We start from the raw sequence: 24,121 nt of genomic DNA on the forward strand, positions 1-24,121 counted from the left end.
CAAGACTGGACTGGCACAGAACCGTTTTTCTCATGTTCTATGGATCAAAGCAGGCACAAAACCCACCCAGGTTCAAAGAGAGATGACAGATTCCATCGCGTGAGGGGAAAAGTCCTGAACGTCACATAAATTAACTGGAAACAGGTTTTCTGTTATTTACAGTCAAAGGGGTCAGAAATGATTAAAGAAATTCAAGGTTTTCTCAAGCCTGGGAAGATATTTCTTCCTGTTCCTACAATATAGAGGTCAGCAAACATTTTTGTTAAGGGCCATATAGTAAATATTTTAAGTTTTACAGGTCACACAATCTCTTCTGCAACTATTTGGCTTTGCCAATGACACATGAAACCAGCCATGGGAAATATTTAAATGAATGATATGTGTTCCAAAAAATTTTTATTTATGATCGCGAAAATTTGATTTTCATATAATTTTCATGCATCATGAAACATTTTTTTCCCAACTACTTAAAAATGTAAAAGCCATTCTTAGCATTTGGAGTGTACAAATAAAGAAGGCAGGCCAGATTTGATCCTCAGACCACATTTTACCTACCCCAGCTGTAATGTAGCAAGCTTGCTTCAAGCTCAGGGCCTTTGCATGTGCTGAATTTCTGTCTGGAATACTCCTCTCCAAGGTCTTCATGTGATTTGTACCTTCACTTCATTTGGGTTTTAACTCAGATATTAGCTCCTCAGAACAGCCTTCTCTGATCGCTCTATCTGAAATAGTTCCCTAACTGTTTATATTAGCCCCTTATATTTTCTTGATAGCACTTCTCATTGTCTGATGATAGGCATCAGATAGCACTGTCTGATGTTTTGTTCATTTATGTCATGTGTTTATTTGCTACCTCTTTTTGACCTTCAGTAGAGTAGGAGTTAAATGAAGCCTGTCCTGTTCTCTTTTGTATACCCCTTACCTAGTACAGTGCCTGGCACGTAATGGATGCTCAATTTAATATTCATTGAATTTGTATTGAATGGTTACAGCGCAGTTCTCTGGGTCTTGACAAGAACATAGAAGCCTACTGAATTCCTATGGACTGAATGAGAGAAAGATGATTAAGCGGAAGGAGACCACCTCATCATCTGCACTCGGAGAAGCACTGGTCCTTCTGTTATTCCCCGTGTTTCAGGTAAACACCAAAGGAAAAACTCTTATCCTCTTGTATAATTCTAGAATAAATTGTTTTCCTCTCTTGGCAGGTGTTTCCAAATAGATACCCTGCCTGTTTAGAGGCAGGAAAAAGGGAAACCACCTTATTTGAGGACAGAGAGTGTCATCTTGGTAGTTGTGAAATAGTGTTTGGAAGCTAGATTCTTCTAGACTACTAAGGTATGATTTCCCAGAAATTCCTAAGATCCCTGAGGGAAAATGGCAAAGGTCTTTGATGTCATGGCAACAATCGAGATGACAGAATTGGGAATAACATCAGGGTGAACTTGTCATCTGGAGAGAGAAGAAAAAAGCAGTAGGTACAACATTTGGGATAAGAAGATTTGAGCTTGAACAAAGGGTACTGGGTGGTGTTGGGTGGTGGCCAGAGGCCAGCCATTTGGCAGTGGGCTTTGCAAGCCTGGGGACAGAAGTGGCTTCCATCCAGTACTGCCTTTACTTATTAAAACAAACAATTGACAGAGTAGAAAGAGCCTGCTGCAGGTGAATACAGTAAACAGGAAGTATCCATGGGAAGCAGTGAGGGCTACAATCTAGTGGATATTAGAACTTAGGACTTTCTGAGTTCATTGAGTTCAGGTGATGAATAGAGCTTTAGGACACAAAGTAGAAATAGAGAGTGAGGCTGATAGAGAAGATGACAAAAGGCTGATCTGAGAATGCTGAGCATAGTGTGGGCTGTGTTCATAGGATGCTTGCCAAAGGAAGTAACTTTGACTTTAGACAGTTGACTCCATTTTCAGGGGATGAAGCAGAAAGAAGAAAGATGGAATTTTGTCTCTCATGTAGACTTTTTGGTTTCAAATGGTGGGAAAGCTAACAAAATGTTGCCAGAGTTTAAAAAGGGAATTTATTGCTTCACATAATTGAGATGCCCAGATCTAGGATTTCAAGCATCTTTAATTTTTTTTAAAGATTTATTTATTTTTCGTTGTACTGGGTCTTTGTGGCTGCACATGGGCTTTCTATACTTGGAGTGAGTGGGGGCTACTCTTTGATGTGGTGTGCGGGCTTTTCATGGTGGTGGCTTCTCTTGTTGCAGAGCATGGGCTCTAGGCGTGCGGGCTTAAGTAGTTGCAGTGCATGGGCCTAGTTGCCCTATGGCACGTGGAATCTTCCTGGAGCAGAAATCAAACCCATGTTCCCTGCATTGGCAGGTAAATTCTTAACCATTTGACCACCACCAATAGTGTCTTTAGTAACTTTTAGTCTTTCTTCATCTCTCAATTCCTCTTTCCTCTATATTGGCCCTCCCTATGACCAGCTCCTAGTATATACCCATCCAGCATTAAGTTCAGTAAAGAGTTTATTTGGCCTATTTTCTCTAGCAAGTGCAAGGATCCTATTTCATTGCTTTTGATTGGTCATGTGAACATCCTTCAAACCCAGGGATTGCAATGTTTTACTGATCAACTCTGAGTCACATTCCCTCTCCTTGAAGTCTGGTGCAGTCGGCTCCAACCAGATTACTTGGACTAGATATGGGGAAGAAGTGGTTCCCTAAGAAAAACTCAGATACCATCATCATAAGACTCAGTATGGATGCTGGGTAGGCGAAACAAAATAAAATGAAAATAAAAACCAGATGACAGACATTTACAACCAATAATCTACACACTCACATAAAATTGAACTGGAAGCTACCATCTATCATCAGCACATGAATATATTATTAACTAAATGCTATCATCAGGTCTTAGATATTCAATTGTTCTCATACTGACAGAATTTTATCCTCTGGTTTAAATCAGCATTAGGTATTACATTTAGATCTTTAATCCATTTTGAGTTTATTTTTGTGTATGGTGTTAGAAAGTGTTCTAGTTTCATTCTTTTACAAGTGGTTGACCAGTTTTCCCAGCACCACTTGTTAAAGAGGTTGTCTTTTTTCCATTGTATATTCTTGCCTCCTTTGTCGAAGATAAGGTGTCCGTAGGTACGTGGATTTATCTCTGGGCTTTCTATTTTGTGCCACTGATCTATATTTCTGTCTTTGTGCCAGTACCATACTGTCTTGATGACTGTGGCTTTGTAGTAGAGCCTGAAGTCAGGCAGTTTGATTCCTCCAGTTCCCTTCTTTCTCAAGATTGCTTTGGCTATTTGAGGTTTTTTGTATTTCCATACAAACTGTGAAATTATTTGTTCTAGTTCTGTGAAGAATACCATTGGTAGCTTGATAGGGATTGCATTGAAAATGGATTAAAGATCTAAATGTAAGACCAGAAACTATAAAACTCCTAGAGGAGAACATAGGCAAAATACTCTCCAACATAAGTCACAGCAAGATCCTCTATGACCCACCTCCCAGAATACTGGAAATAAAAGCAAAACTAAACAAATGGGACCTAATGAAACTTAATATCTTTTGCACAACAAAGGAAACTATAAGCAAGGTGAAAAGACAGCCTTCAGAATGGGAGAAAATAATAGCAAATGAAAAAACAGACAAAGGATTAATCTAAAAAATATACAAGCAACTCCTGCAGCTCAATTCCAGAAAAATAAATGACCCAATCAAAAAATGAGCCAAAGATCTAAACAGACATTTCTCCAAAGAAGACATACAGATGGCTAACAAACACATGAAAAGATGCTCAACATCATTCATTATCAGAGAAATGCAAATCAAAACCACAATGAGGTACCATTACACGCCAGTCAGAATGGCTGCTATCCAACAGTCTACAAGCAATAAATGCTGGAGAGAGTGTGGAGAAAAGGGAACCCTCTTACACTGTTGGTGGGAATGCAAACTAGTACAGCCACTGTGGAGAACAGTGTGGAGATTTCTTAAAAAACTGGGAATAGAACTGCCATATGACCCAGCAATCCCACTTCTGGGCATACACACCAAGGAAACCAGATCTGAAAGAGACACGTGTACCCCAATGTTCATTGCAACACTGTTTATAATAGCCAGGACATGGAAGCAACCTAGATGCCCATCAGCAGATGAATGGATAAGGAAGATGTGGTACATATACACTATGGAATATTACTCAGCCATTAAAAAGAATTTATTTGAATCAGTTCTAATGAGATGGATGAAACTGGAGCCCATTATACACAGTGAAGTAAGCCAGAAAGATAAAGACCAATACAGTATACTAATGCATATATATGGAATTTAGAAAGATGGTAATGATAACCCTATATGCAAAACAGAAAAAGAGACACAGATGTACAGAACAGACTTTTAGACTCTGTGGGAGAAGGCAAGGGTGCGATGTTCACAGAGAACAGCATTGAAACAAGTATACTATCAAGGGTGAAACAGATCACCAGCCCAGGTTGGATGCATGAGACAAGTGCTCAGGGCTGGTGCACTGGGAAGACCCAGAGGGATGGGATGGAGAGGGAGGCGGTGGGTAGGGGGGGATCGGGATGGGGAACACATGTAAATCCATGGCTGATTCATGTTATTGTATGGCAAAAACCACTACAAAATAAATAAATAAATAAAAGAAAAAAGAAAAGAAAAAAAATAAACTAAATAAATCAGCCTTAGATTTATTTATTTATTTATTATTTATTTATTTAGAGATAGACAAAAAAAGATCTTTACAACCCATATAATCACAATGGTATGAGCACTCACCTAGAGCCAGACATCCTGGAGAGCAAAGTCGAGTGGTCCTTAGGAAGCATCATTACGAACAAAGCTAGTGAAGGTGATGAAATTCCAGTTGAGCTATTTCAAATCCTAAAAGATGGTGCTGTGAAAGTGCTGCACTCAATATGCCAGCAAATTTGGAAAACTCAGCAGTGGCCACAGGACTGGAAAAGGTCAGTTTACATTCCAATCCCAAAGAAAGGCAATGCCAAAGAACGCTCAAACTACCACACAATTGCACTCATCTTACACACTAATAAAGTAATGCTCAAAATTCTTCAAGCCAGGCTTCAGTAATACATGGACCGTGAACTTCCAGATGTTCAAACTGGGTTTAGAAAAGGTGGAGGAACCAGAGGTCAAATTGCCAACATCCGCTGGATCATCAAAAAAGCAAGAGAGTTCCAGAAAAACATCTATTTCTGCTTTATTGGCTATGCCAAAACCTTTGACTGTGTGGATCACAACAAACTGTGGAAAATTCTTCAAGAGATGGGAATACCAGACCACCTGACCTTCTTCTTGAGAAATCTGTATGCAGGTCAAGAAGCAACAGTTAGAACTGGACATGGAACAACAGACTGGTTCCAAATTGGGAAAGGAGTATGTCAAGGCTGTATATTGTCACAGTGCTGATTTAACTTACATGCAGCATACATCATGCAAAATACTAGGCTGGATGAAGCACAAGCTGGAATCAAGATTGCTTGGAGAAATATCAATAACCTCAGATATGCAGATGACACCACCCTTATGGCGGAAAGCGAAGAAGAACTAAAAAGCCTCTTGATGAAAGTGAATGAGGAGAGTGAAAAAGTTGGCTTAAAACTCAACATTCAGAAAACTAAGATTATGGCATCTGGTCCCATCACTTCATGGTAAATAGACGGGGAAACAGTGGCAGACTTTATTTTGGGGTGGGGTGGGGGGCTCCCAAATCACTGCAGATGGTGATTGCATCCATGAAATTAAAAGATGCTTGCTCCTTGGAAGAAAAATTATTACCAACCTAGACAGCATATTAAAAAGCAGAGACATTACTTTGCCAACAAAGGTCCATCTAGTCAAAGCTATGGTTTTTCCAGTGGTCATGTATGGATGTGAGAGTTGGCCTATAAAGAAAGCTGAACACCAAAGAATTGATGGCTCTGAACTGTGGTGTTGGAGAAGGCTCTTGACAGTCCCTTGGACAGCAGAGATCCAACCAGTCCATCCTAAAGGAAATCAGTCCTGAATATTTATTGGAAGGACTGATGCTGAAGCTGAAACTCTAATCCTTTGGCCAGCTAATGTGAAGAACTGACTCATTTGAAAAGACCTTGATGCTGGGAAAGATTGAAGGCAAGAGGGGTAGGGAATGACAGAGGATGAGATGGTTGGATGGCATCATCGACTCAATGGACATGAGTTTGAGTAAACTCTGGGAGTTGGTGATGGACAGGGATGGCCTGGTGTGCTGTAGTCCATGGGGTCGCAAAGAGTCAGACACAACTGAATGACTGAGGGAGTTAACACCATGGACAGAAAATAATCATCATAAATGGGGAAAAACATTATCCAAAGTGATTTAAAGCAAAAGCACAGAATAGCATAAACTTAGTAATTAAATTTGGTGATTGGAAATGCAACTACTGCCGAGTAGCCCTTGGATTACAAGGTGACAAAACTCTAGAAAACAAGAAATGCTCATTCTTACTTAGATTTGTCTTAAGACATGTTTCACTTTCAACTTAGAGATAATTCATGAAGTCCTTCTAATATTCAATAATGTGTGTGTACTTGGGTCCTATGTCTACCTCACTTTATGTCCATGACACCATACCCCTCTAGTCCTCCACATCTCTGACTTTTCCATTTCTGTATCCTTTATCCAGGCCCGAACCATTGGTATTTTCTAGAGCTTCATCATTGATTCCCAGCTCTTCTCTTCTTACAAAGTCTCGCAGAGTAGCTCTTCATCCATGCTTTTCAACAGATGCCCAAGGACAGCATCCTTTGTGCCAGGTACAGTACCAACCATCCTTGAAGGATCATCCCACAAGCTAATCACACCCAACTCTCTGAAGTCCAGACCTCTCCTTTCAGATTCAAACTTGGACCTTCACATGGTAGGTACTTTATAAAGAATTCTTGATCAATGAATAAATGAATGAATGCTTTTCCCTTAATGTTGCAAGTTCAGCATACATCACAATGAAATCTTCTTCATGCCTGATCCTGTTCCTACTTATATTTGGTAATACCCTCAGAGATAGAAACCTCAGGTTTATGCTTGCCACCTCCTTCTTGGCTCCTTCACACTCAGTTCAGTTCAGTTCAGTCACTCAGTCACGTCCAACTCTTTGTGACCCCATGAATCGCAGCATGCTAGGCCTCCCTGTCCATTACCAACTCCTGGAGTCCACCCAGACCCATGTCCATCGAGTTGGTGATGCCATCCAGCCATCTCATCCTCTGTCATCCCCTTCTCCTCCTGCCTTCAATCTTTCCCAGAATCAGGGTCTTTTCAAATGAGTCAGCTCTTCACTTCAGGTGGCGAAAGTATTGGAGTTTCAGCTTCAACATCAGTCCTTCCAGTGAACACCCAGGACTGATCTCCCTTAGGATGGACTGGTTGGATCTCCTTGCTGTCCAAGGGACTGTCAAGAGCCTTCTCCAACACCACAGTTCAAAACCATCAATTCTTCGGTGCTCAGTTTTCTTTATAGGCCAACTCTCACATCCATACATGACCACTGGAAAAACCATAGCCTTGACTAGATGGACCTTTGTTGGTAAAGTAATGTCTCTGCTTTTTAATATGCTGTCTAGGTTGGTCATGACTTTTCTTCCAAGGAGTAAGCGTCTTTTAATTTCATGGCTGCAGTCGCCATTTGCAGTGATTTTGGATTCCTTGATTTTGGATTTTGGATTCCTTCACACTAAGTTCTACTAATTTTAACTCAATATTTCTTCTACTTTGTCTCCTTCTCCTTCATCTCCACTCCTCCTGTCCTAATTCAGACTTGTAGCACCTTCTACTTGGATGCTGCCACAGCCTCCCTACTCATCTGTCTGCCTCTAAATGTATCCATATAGCATCACACTCTCCTCTTCAGTGACTCTCTGTTTCCTATGAACAAAGCTCATACTCCTTAAAATGCCAAATAAAGTTCCCTGTGCCCTGCTCTCTGCCTCTCTTTCCAGTCTCATCTTAAAGATGGCTTGGCTCGAATGTTTGTTATTTCTTGCACACCAGCACCCAGATTCATGGCTTTGCTCATGCTCTACTTCCTGTCTGGAATATGACCTACCCGGTATTCCCATTTCTTTTTTTTTTTTTTTTTCCGGTATTCCCATTTCTGCACATCATTTATGCTTCCAATGAGATATCATATCCTCTAGAAAACATTGTCAGGCTTCTTTAGACTTATCTGGGTGCCCTCTAGCTGGCTTTCATAGCATGGTGGCCATCCCTCCATCATTACACTATTAACATCAAATCCTCTTGCTGCAACCTAAACTCCTGTGTGAGTTCCTTGAAGATACGGGCATGTCTTGTTCATCCTTGACTCCTCAATGCCTACCCACTACCTGAAACACAGTAGGATTTCATGTGTGCTGAAGGACTGCATTTTAAGTGGAGCAGGTATATTAGCCTTGGTATTTTTATAGTGTGAAAAAAGCACTCCATAAAATACTAAAAGCTAGAGGATATGCTCTCCAAGACCGAGATCAAGAGTTAACAGTAGAAACTTAGAGGTAATCTAATTTGCATTTTCTGGCCCAAAAGATTAACTCCAGGCAAATACTAAAGACCCTAAAATATTAATATTTATGCTGATTTCATACCATGGGATCAGGGAATGGCAGATTAAAAAAAATCAGATATTTCTCTAACTTAAATAGTTTATTTACTTATAGTCAGACATTTTAAACCTTTTCCTGAATTTTCAGACTAATACTTTCTAAATTAATCTGAAATCCATTCAGATTGTCCACCAGTTGTAGCAGAGTGAATTGTGGGGAAAAGATGGAAATAAGATGAGAAGAGGTATTCTGGCTCAGATCATGCTTTTGCTTTTACTTTGGTAAGATGGAAAACTGTTGGAGAGTTTTGATTAGAGGAGATTATTGATGAAATTTTATACTCTGATAGGATCACTCTGGCTGCTTGGAAGAGGCTTTAACTATATATAGGCAGCATGGGCAGAAGCCAAGAGACTAGTTTTAGAACTGTTGTGATTCTAGGAAAAAGATGATGGTGACTTGGACCAGGGTGGTAGCCAAGAGGCAGAAAAGTAGTCAGATTATAGGTGTATATCAAAGACTCAGCCAAAAGAATTTGCCGGTAATTGGATATGGATTGTAGAGAGGGAAAAAATGGAAAATTCCAAGGATTTGGGGTTGAACAACTGCAAGAATGGATTTGCTATTAGGGCGAGCAGGTTTAGGGGTAAAAATCAGGAGTTCAGTTCTGGTCCCTTTTTCAGTTTATGTCTGTTAGGTGTACAAGGGGGGAATACTGAACAGCTGAGTTGGGGGTACCTATCTGGAGTTCAGAAGGGAGATCAAAGGGAGGATAGATACTTGGAGGTTTTAGCCTACAGATGGTATTTGCAGACATAAGGCAGGTAGGGGTCATCTAGGAAGTGTGTAAGGAATAGAGGTTTGAGGACCAACTTGGAGTGGTCTGGTGTTCAGAAGTTGGGAAAATGAGGAGGAATCAGCAAAGGAGGCCAAGGTGGAGGGACCAATGAGAATAGAGATCCAAGAAGCAGTGAGTGGGTGGTGACCCAGAGGTCAAGTGAAGAAAGATTATTGTGCCTGAAATAAAAAACAACCTACCAAGTTCTAATTTACCCTAAGTCTCAGTGGATAGTGTCTTTTTGCATATGTACACGTGTGTGTGTGTGTGTGTGTGTGTATAATTTTTTGGCTTGAGGTCACGCAGCTACCATTTATTTCCTTTGTTCCCCACCCCTATCCCCTCCACAACCCCCTGCAGGGATTCTGAGTCCCATGTAGTTGTGGACTTCATTACTGAGTCTATGTGGTCATGAATTTTACTAGTTCTCTTTTCCTCTTACGGTAACTGCAAGATCAGTTCACCTTCGTTTCTACACTTCTAGGGAAAATCTAAAGCCCTGAGCACCTGCTGGGGCTTCCCATTCATAAAATCATTCATTCATTCGCCAAATAGTTACTGGGAACTGACAATACACAGGCACTGTTCTAGGCCCTGGATTTATAGCTGTGAACCCCTGAGTCCCAGCGCTGTCTAGGCCAACAAAGAGCTTACATTCTAGCAGAGGGGATAGGAGTGGGAGAGAGGGGGATAATGTGTGTGGGGTCAACAAATAAACAAAATAGCTTCCAATTGTTATGTCTACACTGAAGGAAATAATCAGGAGTCTGAGACGTAGAATAACAGCGCAGACTAAGTTTGGGGACTATTTTCCACCAGGACAGCAGGGAAGCTTCTCTAAACTCTAATATCCTGATGGTTCCAAAGTAACCAGCAAATCTATTTCTTTTTAGAGTCCTGAACTGAACTTGAAGCTCTTGTTAGAACAAGGGAGGAAGCCTACCTCTAGTTCCATCTTCACGTGAGCATCTGCCCTCGACAGTTTACAGGAGTAGGCTGAAAAATCAGTTCTTTTACAATTTTATGTAACATCTGCCAGAAGAAACAGAAGATTATAAAAATGAGACTTATCAAAGTTCATCTTCCAACAAAGAGGTTAGTAACCATTTAATTTTTAATACTTATCTATTTATTTGGCTATACCAGGTCTTAGTTGCGGCATGTGGGATCTAGTGTCCTGACCAGAGATTGAACCCTGGCCTTGGGAGTGCGAAGTCTTAGCCACTGAACCACCAGGGAAGTCCCTGCTGCTGCTGCTGCTGCTAAGTCTCTTCAGTCGTGTCCGACTCTGTGCGACCCCATAGACAGCAGCCCACCAGGCTCCCCATCCCTGGGATTCTCCAGGCAAGAACACTGGAATTGGTTGCCATTTCCTTCTCTAATGCATGAAAGTGAAAAGTGAAAGTGAAGTCTCTCAGTTGTGTCCGACTCTTAGCAACCCCATGGACTGCAGCCTACCAGGCTCCTCCGTCCATGGGATTTTCCTAGTTACCATTTAATTTAGCTAAAATTTTCTGGGGAACACTTAATACAGTGCAGACACTGGTCTAAGTAAGCTTTTAATATGCATCCTAACATTTAATCTTCACAAAATTCCTTGAGGTTGATACTATTATTATCCCCATTTTACACTTAAAACTCTTGAGGCTTGGATGAACTACCTCACTGTCTAAGGTCACACAGTCAGCAAGTGGCAGGACTTCAGTTAAAACCCATGTCTGTCCAGTGTTCAAGATTTTGCTTGCGGCATAACTTTGAAAAAGATGATTTGAAGACATTCTTAACTAGATTTTAAGTACTACAATCCTTATCTTCATAAAAGTTTGTTAGATAAGAAAGAAAATTACAAGCTTTGAGGTGCTAGGATTTCTCCATAGTTGAATAATCTTTGGGATATTTCAGTGACAAACTTGTTTTAAGCGGTGTCAAGCAAATTCCATCCTAAAGTGAAAGTATGTCAGTTGGTGATTTCAAGTTTGAAAAAGCCCTACATTGTCTTTCAGGAATGCTATGAATAGAAATTGAAGGGAACTATTTGAACTAATAAAGATAATATTTTTGGTAGGACATCAGATATTTAGGTCTTATTTCTTACTTAGCTCATTTAAAACCCACAAATTGAATATTTTTTAGCAGGTATGGTAAATTGTGAGGTTTTTAAAGTTCACATAATAGAAATTATAGTTATAATTTATTGAGCATTCATTGTGTGCCCCTTCAGTGTACTGTGTATATTATTTCATTTGTTCTTAACTATACTTTTATGAGATATTTTCAATGCTATTTAAAAGATGAAGACATTGGGTCTCAGTTAAGTAACAGATTCAAAACTATGTATCAAAGCCAGCATTAAAATCTAGGGATGGAAACCCCATGTTTTTTTCTTACAAGATCTTATTTCTTATTCAGGTTTCAGAAGGTATCTTTTCTTATTAGACTGTTTTCATTCTTTAAATAAGTGACCTTTGGGAAGTATCTTTATTCTCTAGTATTCAGTTTCCTTGCCTTTAAAACAGTGTGATTGCACTGGATGTTTTCCATAATCTCTTTTCGTTCTAAAGCTCCATGGTTCTGTGACTCCATAAATAGCTCAGTTCAAAGATAATTCAATGGTGTTCAATGGGACTTCTGATTTTATTTTTTCAATTAAAAAAAAATTGAAAACAGTAGGAAATTATATCTTTTAAATCAATTTAGTAGATCTGTCTACTATTTTCTCTTTTATACACATGGATATACTATTTGACCCTTCTTTGTTGCAAAATGTTTCCTCCTTGTCATTTATAATACTTTATCAGTAACAATAGCCCTAAAAAATAGATTCCAATTGCTTTCACCAACTTATAGCTAGGGAAACAGGTTATTCCAGTGCTTTAGTTTGGGTTTTCTGAGGTCGTGGTCACTCAGTGATAAGGAAGGATTGGGACCTACGTCACTGAAATTTCTAGTTTTACTCTGTTTAGTCACTCATTCTTGCATTTGATTAGTCCAGAGGTCAGTATCCTATGGCTGGTGGGACATATTTCCAAATTTTAATTTCCCAAAGGATGTTTAAAAAGACTATAGCTACTATCTTTGCTTATCACTAAAAAAAAAAAATGAGTATACTAATACCAAATATGTGGGAAGGACATATCTCAAAAAGCACTTATTTAAATGGAATACATGTAGCTTCATAAAAAATTCATTACATAGTCACCTTTTTTTTTTTCATTTCATGACAGAACACAGAAAACTTCATTCTAGGCAGGTCCAGGTCATCAGGCCAGCTTTGGAAAGCAGAGGGGTAGTTCACACTGTTCCTTTTTTAGACAAAACAACCTTTTAAAAATGTCTAGTTTGTACATGGAAAAATGCTAGTATTTTAATTTGAGAATATTACAGCCTCAAGTTTTATAAGTAAAATTTTTCTACACATGAGTTTTGGGTAATAGAAATTTAACAATGGGAAATTCTGGAAAAGAAATACAAAGGAAGTAAGGAAGAAAATGAGAGAAATCTGCCATCATCCACTGTTGTAGAAAGAGCAGATATTATATCCTCTTTGCCCTGTGCTTAGTATTGATTTTTCATACTGGCTTCTCCCTAGAAAAAAGTGATGGAATAATTTTCTCTCTTGAAATATTGCCCTCTGCCCCAATAGTGCCACCTTCAATAGACCCAGGAACCCACTAAAAACCACATCACCTCAAAACCAGAGTCACCTAACAGAATGTGAATTCATGTGGAGGAAAAGTCCATCCATTAATAAGGTTTTAAAGTTGGATATGATAGCTTTCTAATTGCTTTAGAAAGTTTATTTATTTCCCATGACAAAATTTCTATTTTGCAGCCACTGAATGGCAACCAGAAGACTAGCAATTAACCCTTTCTCCTTTTTCCTATTCTGTTGTCTATGATGTTGTTCATTTTCTGAATGTATTTCCTAGAGCACTATGTGGGATGTAACATTGGGGGAAAAAACAGAATTCTGTGTTCCAAGAAATATGGGAAATACTGGGTTAGACAAAATATCACAGTATTATTTACTTCAGGGCTTCTCAGGACCTCTAATATGTTGAGGTGTCCAAGGTAAGAGAAACCCAAGTAAGATGGTAGGTGTTGCAAGAGGGCATCAGAGGGCAGACACACTGAAACCATAATCACAGAAAACTAGCCAATCTGATCACATGGACCACAGTCTTGTCCAACTCAATGAAACTAAGCCATGCCGTGTGGGGCCACCCAAGACGGACGGGTCATGGTGGAAGGTCTGACAGAATGTGGTCCACTGGAGAAGGGAATGGCAAACCACTTCAGTATTCTTGCCTTGAGAACCCCATGAACAATACAAAAAGGCAAAATGATAGGATACTGAAAGAGAAACTCCCCAGGTTGGTAGGTGCCCAATATGCTACAGGAGATCAGTGGAAAAATAACTCCAGAAAGAATGAAGGGATGGAGCCAAAGCAAAAACAATACCCAGTTGTGGATGTGACTGGTGATAGAAGCAAGGTCTGATGCTGTAAAGAGCAATATTGCATAGGAACCTGGAATGTTAGGTCCATGAATCAAGGCAAATTGGAAGTGGTCAAACAGGAGATGGCAAGAGTGAATGTCGCCATTCTAGGAATCAGGGAACTAAAATGGACTGGAATGGGTGAATTTAACTCAGATGACCATTATATCTACTACTGTGGGCAGGAATCCCTTAGAAGAAATGGGGTAGCCATCATAGTCAACAAAAGAGTCCAAAATACGGTACTTGGATGCAATCTCAAGAATGACAGAATGATTTCTGTTCGTTTCCAGGGCAAACCATTCAGTGTCATGGTAATCCAAGCCTATGCCCCAACCAGTAACACTGAAGAAGATGAAGTTGAATGGTTCTATGAACACCTACAAGACCTTTTAGAACTATAACCCAAAAAAAGATGTCCTTTTCATTATAGAGGACTGGAATGCATAAGTAGGAAGTCAAGAAATACCTGGAGTGACAGACAAATTTGGCCTTGTAGTACAGAATGAAGCAGGGCAAAGGCTAATAGAGTTTTGCCAAGAGAACACACTGGTCATAGCAAACACCCTCTTCCAACAACACAAGAGAAGACTCTACACATGGATATCACCAGATGATCAACACCAAAATCAGACTGATTATATTCTTTGCAGCCAATGATGGAGGAGCTGTATATAGTCAGCAAAAACAAGACCAGGGGCTGACTATGGCTCAGATCATGAACTCCTTATTGCCAAATTCAGACTTAAATTGAAGGAAGTAGGGAAAACTACTAGACCATTCAGGTATGACCTAAATCAAATCCTTATGACTATACAGTGGAAGTGAGAAATAGATTTAAGGGACTAGAACTGATAGACAGAGTGCCTGATGATCTATGGATGGATGTTCGTGACATTCTACAGGAGACAGGGATCAAGACCATATCCATGGACGAGAAATGCAAAAAGTCAAAATGGTTGTCTGAGGAGGCCTTACAAACAACTGTGAAAAGAAGAGACGTGAAAAGCAAAGGAGAAAAAGAAAGATATTCCCATTTGAATGCAGAGTTCCAAAGAATAGCCAGGAGAGATAAGAAAGCCTTCCTCAGCAAGCAATGCAAAGAAATAGAGGAAAACAACAGAATGGGAAAGACTAGAGACCACTTCAAGAAAATTAAAGATACCAAGGGAACATTTCATGCAAAGATGGGTTCGATAAAGGACAGAAATGGTATAGACCTAACAGAAGCAGATGATATTAAGAAAAGGTGGCAAGAATACACAGAAGAACTGTACAAAAAAGATCTTCATGACCCAGATAATCACGATGGTATGAGCACTCACCTAGAGCCAGACATCCTGGAATGTGAAGTCAAGTGGGCCTTAGAAAGCATCATTACGAACAAAGCTAGTGGAGGTGATGGAATTCCAGTTGAGCTATTTCAAATCCTGAAAGATGATGCTATGAAAGTGCTGCACTCAACATGCCATCAAATTTGGAAAACTCAGCAGTGGCCACAGGACATGGAAAAGGTCAGTTTTCATTTCAATCCCTAAGAAAGGCAATGCCAAAGAATGCTCAAACTATCACACAATTTCACTCATCTCACACGCTAGTAAAGTAATGCTCAAAATTCTCCAAGCTAGGCTTCAGCAACACGTGAACCGTGAACTTCCAGATGTTCAAGCTGGATTTAGAAAAGGCAGAGGAACCAGAGGTCAAATTGCCAACATCTGCTGGATCATCGAAAAAGCAAGAGAGTTCCAGAAAAACATCTATTTCTGCTTTATTGACTACGTCAAAGCCTTCGACTGTGTGGATCACAATAAACTGTGGAAAATTCTTCAAGAGATGGGAATACCAGACCACCTGACCTGCCTCTTGAGAAACCTATATGCAGGTCAGGAAGCAATAGAACTGACTCGTTCCAAATAGAAATAGGAGTATGTCAAGGCTGTATATTGTCACTCTGCTTATTTAACTTATATGCAGAGTGCATCATGAGAAATGCTGGGCTAGAAGAAGCACAAGCTGGAATCAAGATTGCTGGGAGAAATATCAATAACCTCAGATATGCAGATGGCACCACCCTTATGGCAGAAAGTGAAGAGGAACTAAAAAGCCTCTTGATGAAAGTGAAAGAGGAGAGTGAAAAAGTTGGCTTAAAGCTCAACATTCAGAAAACTAAGATCATGACATCTGGTCCCATCACTTTATGGCAAATAGATGGGGAAACAGCGACAAACTTTATTTTTCTGGGCTCGAAAATCACTACAGATGGTGATTGCAGCCATGAAATTAAAAGACGCTTACTCCTTGGAAGGAAAGTTATGACCAACCTAGATAGCATATTAAAAAGTAGAGACATTACTTTGCCATCAAAGGTCCGTCTAGTCAAGGCTATGGTTTTTTCAGTGGTCATGTATGGATGTGAGAGTTGGACTATAAAGAATGCTGAGCACCGAAGAATTGATGCTTTTGAACTGTGGTGTTGGAGAAGACTCTTGAGAGTCCCTTGGACTGCAAGGAGATCCAACCAGTCCATCCTAAAGGAGATCAGTCCTGGGTGTTCATTGGAAGGACTGATGCTGAAGCTGAAACTCCAATACTTTAGCCACCTCATGCGAAGAGTTGACTCATTGGAAAAGACCCTGATGCTGGGAGGGGTTGGGGACAGGAGAAGGGGACGACAGAGGATGAGATGGCTTGATGGCACCACTGACTCAATGGACATGAGTTTGAGTAAACTCCAGGAGTTGGTGATGGACAGGGAGGCCTGGCGGGCTGTGATTCGTGGGTTCGCAAAGAGTAGGACATGACTGAGTGACTGAACTGAACTGAACATTTAAAGTATACACATGTATGGGAAGATCCAGAGGCAAGAAAGATAGCAAATGTATGAGGGCTGCTTCAATTTAAGTTATTTTTCATAAGTAAGCTGATTCATTTTGTCATTTTAGTAGCAACAATGGTAAGAAATAGGCCAGTTACTTTTATTGACCCGAATAACCCTGAGTGCGTAGTGAAATTGTATTTTGACACTTTTCTGGTATCATCTCAGCTTTTGAATAAGTTTATTTTTATTAATGGATTATTGTTTTTCTTAAATATTGTTTTTTTATTGTTTCTTATTTAATATTCAATCCTGCCCGTAAATCAGATACTACCTTTACCATAAATGCTTCAGAAAACATTCTTATAAACTTGACCAAAGAGGTAAAAGATTTATATTCTGAGAACTATAAAACACTGATAAAGGATACAGAATATGATTCAAAGAAAAGGAAGATATCCCATAGTCTTAGATTAGAGGAATTAACATTGTTAAAATGGTCATACTACCCAAAGCAATCTACAGATCTAATGCAATCCCTGTACATTTACCCATGACATTTTACATAGAACTAGAACAAAGAATCCTAAAATTCATATGGAACTGTAAAAGACCCAGAATTGCCTAAGCAATTCTGAAGGAAAGATACCAAGCTGGAGGCATAACACTCTCAGACTTCAGACAATACTACAAGCTATAGTAATCGAAACCACGTGGTATTGACACTAAAACAAATACATGGATCAATGGAATAGAACAGAGAGCCAGAAATAAGCCCAACCCGTACACCTAGCGTTAGTTAATCTGCAAGAAAGGAGGCAAGAATTTACAATGGGAAAAAGTCTCTTCAGCAGATGATGTTGGGAAAGCTGGATAGCTGCATGTGAATCAATGAAGTTAGAACACATCTTCATACTATATACAAAAATAAACTCAAAATGACTTAAAGACTTAAATATAAGACATAATAAAATTCCTGGAAGAGAGCATAGGCAAAACATTCTCTTATATAAATTATACAAGGTCAGTATTTTAAGGCAATAGAAATAAAAGTGAAAATTACAATCTAATTAAATATATAAGCTTTTGCACAGCAAAGGAAACTATAAACAAGATGAAAATACAACCTATGAACTAGGAGAAAGCATTTACAAATGATGCAACTGAAAGGGCTTAATTTCTAAAATATACAAACAGCTCATACAACTCAATAGTTATAAACAACAGCAACAAAACAACCCAATCAAAAAAGTGGGTGGATAGAAGACTTAAATAGACATTTCTCCAAAGAAGACATACAGATGGCCAATGGGTACATGGAAAGATGCTCAACATCACTGATTATTAGAGAAATGCAAATCAAAACTGCAGTGAGTTACCACCTCACATCATTCAGAATGTCCATCATTAAGAAGTCTACAAATAACAAATGCTGGAGATGGTGTGGCAAAAAGGAGCCCTCCTGCATTGTTGGTAGGAATGTAAATTGGTGCACCTGGTGCAGCAACTATGGAAAGCAGTATGAAGATTCCTCAAAAACTAAAACTAGAGTTGCTAAATGATCTAGCAATCCTATTCCTGAGCATATATCCAGAAAAACTCTAATTTGAGAAGATATTTGGACTTCAGTGTTTATAGCAGCACTATGAACAGTAGCTAAGACATGGAAGGAAACTGTATGTCTATCAACAGATGAATGGATAAAGAAGATGTATATATACACAATGGAATACTACTTAGCCATAAAAAGAACAGAATAATGCCATTTGCAGCAACATGGATGGATGCAGAATTTATCATACTAAGTGAAGTAAGTCATAAAGAAAAAGACAAATACCACATGATATCACTTATATGTGCAATTTAAAATATGACACAAATGGGGACTTCCTTGGTGGTCTAGTGGTTGAGAATCTACATTCCAATGCAGGGGACTTGGATTCTATCCCAGATCAGGGAACTAAGATCCCTCATGCCATTGGGCAACTAAGCCTGCATGCCACAGTGAAGAGCCCATGCATACCACAGGGAAGACCCAGCACAGTCAAAAAACAGAAACATACTCACAGACATAGAAGTAAACATAAGGAGAAATGTAAACCAAAGGAGAAATGGTTTAAGGGGGAATATGTTGGGAGTTTGGAATTAGCACATCTAAACTACTCACGTAAAATAGTTAAAACAAGAAGGTCCTGATGTATAGCAAAGGAAACTAATATTCAATATTCTGTAATAAAGCATAATGGAAAAGAAAAATTCTTTTTTTGTGTGTGTGTCTTTATTTATTTATGTATTTATTTTTATTCGTTGGAGGCTAATTACTTCATAACATTTCAGTGGGTTTTGTCATACATTGACATGAATCAGCCATAGAGTTACACGTATTCCCCATCCCGATCCCCCCTCCCACCTCCCTCTCCACCCGATTCCTCTGGGTCTTCCCAGTGCACCAGGCCCGAGCACTTGTTTCATGCATCCCACATGGGATGGTAATCTGTTTCACCATAGATAATATACATGCTGTTCTTTCGAAACATCCCACCCTCACCTTCTCCCACAGAGTTCAAAAGTCTGTTCTGTACTTCTGTGTCTCTTTTTCTGTTTTGCATATAGGGTTATCATTACCATCTTTCTAAATTCCATATATATGTGTTAGTATGCTGTAATGTTCTTTATCTTTTTGGCTTACTTCACTCTGTATAATGGGCTCCAGTTTCATCCATCTCATTAGAACTGATTCAAATGAATTCTTTTTAATGGCTGAGTAATATTCCATGGTGTATATATACCACAGCTTCCTTATCCATTCATCTGCTGATGGGCATCTAGGTTGCTTCCATGTCCTGGCTATTATAAACAGTGCTGAGAAAAATTCTGAAAACTAATAATTTTCCTTTTTGGAAGCTATGTAAGAACCATGTATTAATGCAGATGACCAAAATTCAGGCAGAAGTGAAGCAGTAGGTTTTGTGATTAGTGCATTTTATCACTTAGAGTTGTGTTTGGCTTTGAGTAGCAACAAACCCCATTAATGGGACTTAAACAGGTTATGTTTTTTTCCCCTTCAAGTGATGAGTAGTTGAGAAGAAGGCACTTTGGGGATAAGAGTTATGGCTCCATGGCATCTGGCTTTCACTATCTTCCCATCCATCAGTCCCTAGCATGTGGTATTCCTCTTCATAGTTGCAAGATAGCTGCTCTTCCTTCATGCTTTGTACCCACATTCTAGACAAAAAGAAGAGGAAGGAAGGTGGGCAAAAGATGTGTGTCAGTTGTCTCCTTATTTAAAAAAAAAAAAAACAACAACCCTTTTCCAAACCCTACATAGTAGATTTCTAGTTATATCTCAATGGCCAGTATAGTGGCCATGGTCATGAGTAGCTGTGTGAAAGTCAGAGGAATTGAAATCTTTAGCTGGGCCCTTGAGGTTCTGCTAGTTACATAGCCTAAGATTGGAGCTATACTACCAGTTAGAATTTCAGCTCTGTAGCCTAGTGGTTATCTTACATAGATGATTCCTTTTCAGTTTCCTCTTGTATAAAATGGAGATAAGATAATAATCGTGTTGTTATGAGATTAGGTTGTGTAAAGAGTTTAGAAGAGTATTTGATAAATAGTAAATGTTATATAAGTACTTTCTCATTAAATGAGTAAGGAAGATGGGGGAATGGACTTTGGGTAGAAAAGTTGCAGGCATGGAATAAATAAATTATAAAAAATGGAAATAAAAATATTGCTAACATGTACAGCAGACTTATGTAGTATAAGGAATGAGTTTTATTGATTTCTTGCATGAAAGAATGTTAATTAAGTGCTGTTACCTACCTTAACAGGGCTTCTCAGGTGGCATAATGGTAACAAATCCGTTTGCCAATGCAGGAGATGCAAAAGACACAGTTTAAAAAAAAAAAAAGACACGAGTTCGATCTCTGGGTTGGGAAGATCCCCAGGAGGAGGAAGTGGCAACCCGCTCCAGTATTCTTGCCTGGAAAATTCCATGGACAGAGGAGCCTGGCAGGCTGCAGTCTGTGGGGTTGCAAAGAGTCAGACATAGCTAAGCGTGCGCACGCGCACACACACACACAAACGCACACACACACACACACACACACACACACACACTTCCCTTAAAGAACTGCAAGCCAGTGGTTTTATCAGGATATATTACTCTTTTTTTCTTTTGGAGGAAAATGAGAATTTTACGTCTGTTTCAGTCAGTTGCTTCTACACAAATTACAGGGCCTGAGACTTAAAGCCAAAACAAATTAGAGGCTTTTGTATAGTGATTGATGTATCGGGGACATACTAGCAAAGGGAAAACACATACACTTCAGAATGAGATACCTCCTTTTTCATTCATGTGTGATCTTTACTCCATTTTTAGGTATTTGGCTATTATTATTTACATATATAAAGAGCCTTTCTTACAGACATCTTGTATGGAGGTAGTTGGGCTTCTCCGGTGGCTCAGATGGTAAAGAATCCATCTGCAATGCAGAAAACCCGGGTTTGATCCCTGGTTTGGAAAGATCCCCTGGAGAAGGAAATAGCAACCAGCTCCAGTGTTCTTGACTAGAGAATTCCAAGGACAGAGGAGCCTGGCAGGTTACAGTCCATGGAGTTGAAAAGAGTCAGACAAAATTGAGTAACTAACACTTTCACTTTCACTTTTCATGGAGATAGTTATTGAAGGCAGACAGATTTGAATTATAAGCATTGTTCCACCACTATGTGACCTTAGGCACCTTACATCTTCAAGCTTTAGCTGCCTTATCTATAAAGTAGGGAGGGTTACAGCACCTATTTCCCAGAATTCTACTAAAGGTTAAGTGAGGAAGTACCCCCCCCCCAAAAAAAATGCTTAGCATGAATCCTACTACTCAGCAAAAACAATAAATGTCATTGTTAATGTTACCACCACCATCATCATTTTTTAAAACCAACTTTGAGGTGTAATTTATATAGACAAAAATGCACTCATGGATTTCCACAAATATTGATGCCTTTGTGCCACAGTCGAGAAATAGATTTTCTGTTATCCCCAAATCATTGTTTTAAAATAGGATAACTCATGTCTCATCCAGTAAGAACACAAAGGTGAAGTCATGTGTAAGGAAATATATGGTATCAACTATAAAAAAAGCTTGAATGAATGCTAACTAGAGTTACGAAACGCGGGGAATGGAGCAGTAGGAGCACTGGTTTTGAGGGGTGGGTGGGGGACTGGTCAGGTGTACTGCATGTTATAGTGTCTGCCTAATAGCAGCAATTCTCTCTTTTCCCGTTAACAGCACTTTGCTTGTCCTTTGGGGGAGCAACTCGTCCCAAGGCTTTATGTGTTGGGAATGAGACTGTTTCAGCTCTGGCTTTAGTCTTGTATTTCTGCTAGATTTTTTGGGGAAAAAAAACAACAAAACTTTCTTACTGGTAACACTGCTTGATGTTAAGTTTGGAGAAGTAGAGAGAACCTCTGAAAATGACGGCATCACAGAGGAAGGTCTCATGAAGTGATGGAGAGAGAGATCTTATGCCGATATCATCAGCTAAACTGTTAGAAGCTGTCCTGAAGCTGTACTACCCTGGTCCTGTTACATGAGGACCAGTGAGCTTTTATCATAGACCAGCTGTGTTCTATAGCTTGTGTTTAGGAATCATGGGTGAGTGGCCCTTGCCCATCTCTGATTGTGTGGGCTTGGAGATAACATTTGTGAGAGTGCTTTCCTGTTTTCTACAAAGGGGAGGTAATTGTATTGCAGATTTAAAGTTAATTGGACAATTGAAGTCAGAAATTATATGGATTTAAAATATATTGATATCAAAAGTAGAACTGTTTGGACTAACTGGCTAATTTGGAGGAATTCAGATATTCATCCAAAATGTTTAGGCCAGATCATTTTGCCTAAATAATTTCTGTATCTCATCTGAAACTGATTTCTGGGCTTTAACTGTTCTATTCTATTTGCATTCATGGCCACAGCCTATGTTGTTACAGAAGTCACTGTTTCTTCCTTATTAAATAAGTGCCCCTCCCATTGGCATTGTGCATCTTTGAAGTGCCCATTGATGTTCTAGGTGCTGGGGCTGTACAGTGAATAACACAGAAACTATATTTCATGAAGATTACATTATAGAAATAGAGAGACAGCTGCATCTTCCAGGGACCAGTTACTGTACTCAATACTACTGCATTCTGATTCTCTTCTTCTGATAATATTATCAAAAGTGTGAGAGGTCTTTGTGGAAATTCTGGATAAAATTCATAAGAAATTTACATGCTATCCCTATACTTACACATACACAAATGTATACCTTAATATACATTTGTGTATGTGCCAGACACATATCATAGCTAGGTAACCTGGTTCAACTTAACAACTCCAGGCCTCAATTTCTCACCTGAAAAATGGGGATTATCCTAGTAGTAATCCTACCTTGTGGGGACTAAATGCATGTAAATAATTTAGCATAGTGTCAGGCACAAATTAAGAGCTTAACAAATGATAGATAATATTTATTATTGTTATTACTAATACATATATATTACTTATACACATTTGCCCAATATTCCTCAAAAGAATAAATAATTGTGTACCACATTTTGTTTCATTCATTTAACATTTATTGAATCCTTTACCACGTGCAAGGCCCACAGTGTCAGATTTTTTTTTTTTTTCAGAGATGGCTGCATTAGTATCTCCCTTTCTTGTTGCTTTCCCATCTGGAGGTACAGTCTAATTGTTGTTGTAGTTTAGTCCCTAACTTGTGTCTGACTCTTTTGTGACCCCATGGTCTGTAGCCCACCAGGCTCCTATCTCCATGGGACTTCCCAGGCAAGAATACTAGAGTTGGTTGCCATTTCCTTCTTCAGGGGATCTTTCCCACCCAGGAACTGAACTTACATCTCCTGCACTGCAGGAGGATTCTTTATTGCAGAGGCACCAATGAAGTCTAATTAGCCTTTCCTTAAATCTGAGCTTTTGACTTGTTTGTAGTCAATAAAGGTGGAAGAAGTGTTTGACTTCCAAGGCTAGGTCATAAAAGGTGATTCAGCTTTCCTTTTGTGAGCTGGAACGTTGATACTGGGGTCCTGAGGACCCTGTGAGAAAACTCAACTAGATCACATCCAGTGACCACACAGTGAAGCCTGAGCGCATCTGAAGATAAGAAGATGCTCCCATTACCATCTCACTGCAAACACATGCAAGACCCCAAGTCAGGATTACCCAGTCAAGTTCAGTTCAGTTCAGTTCACTTCAGTCGCTCAGTCATGTCCAACTCTTTGCGACCCCATGGACTGCATGCAGCATGCCAGGACTCCCTGTCCATCACCACCTCCTGGAGTTTACCCAAACTCATGTCCATTGAGTTGGTGATGCCATCCAACCATCT

General features: G+C 39.4%; 1 long non-coding RNA gene across 1 annotated transcript; it reads left to right on the forward strand.

Annotated features, from left to right (window-relative positions):
- The first annotated feature begins 998 nt into the window (after positions 1-998).
- LOC122700315 lies at positions 999-14,252 on the forward strand. The gene is made up of 4 exons (XR_006342745.1): positions 999-1,138; positions 6,667-6,796; positions 10,313-10,514; positions 14,211-14,252. It is a non-coding gene; the product is annotated as an uncharacterized LOC122700315 (long non-coding RNA).
- Positions 14,253-24,121: the final 9,869 nt, after the last annotated feature.

This window comes from Cervus elaphus, chromosome 9 (assembly GCF_910594005.1).
Source record: "Cervus elaphus chromosome 9, mCerEla1.1, whole genome shotgun sequence".
Taxonomy (NCBI): Eukaryota; Metazoa; Chordata; class Mammalia; order Artiodactyla; family Cervidae; genus Cervus; species Cervus elaphus.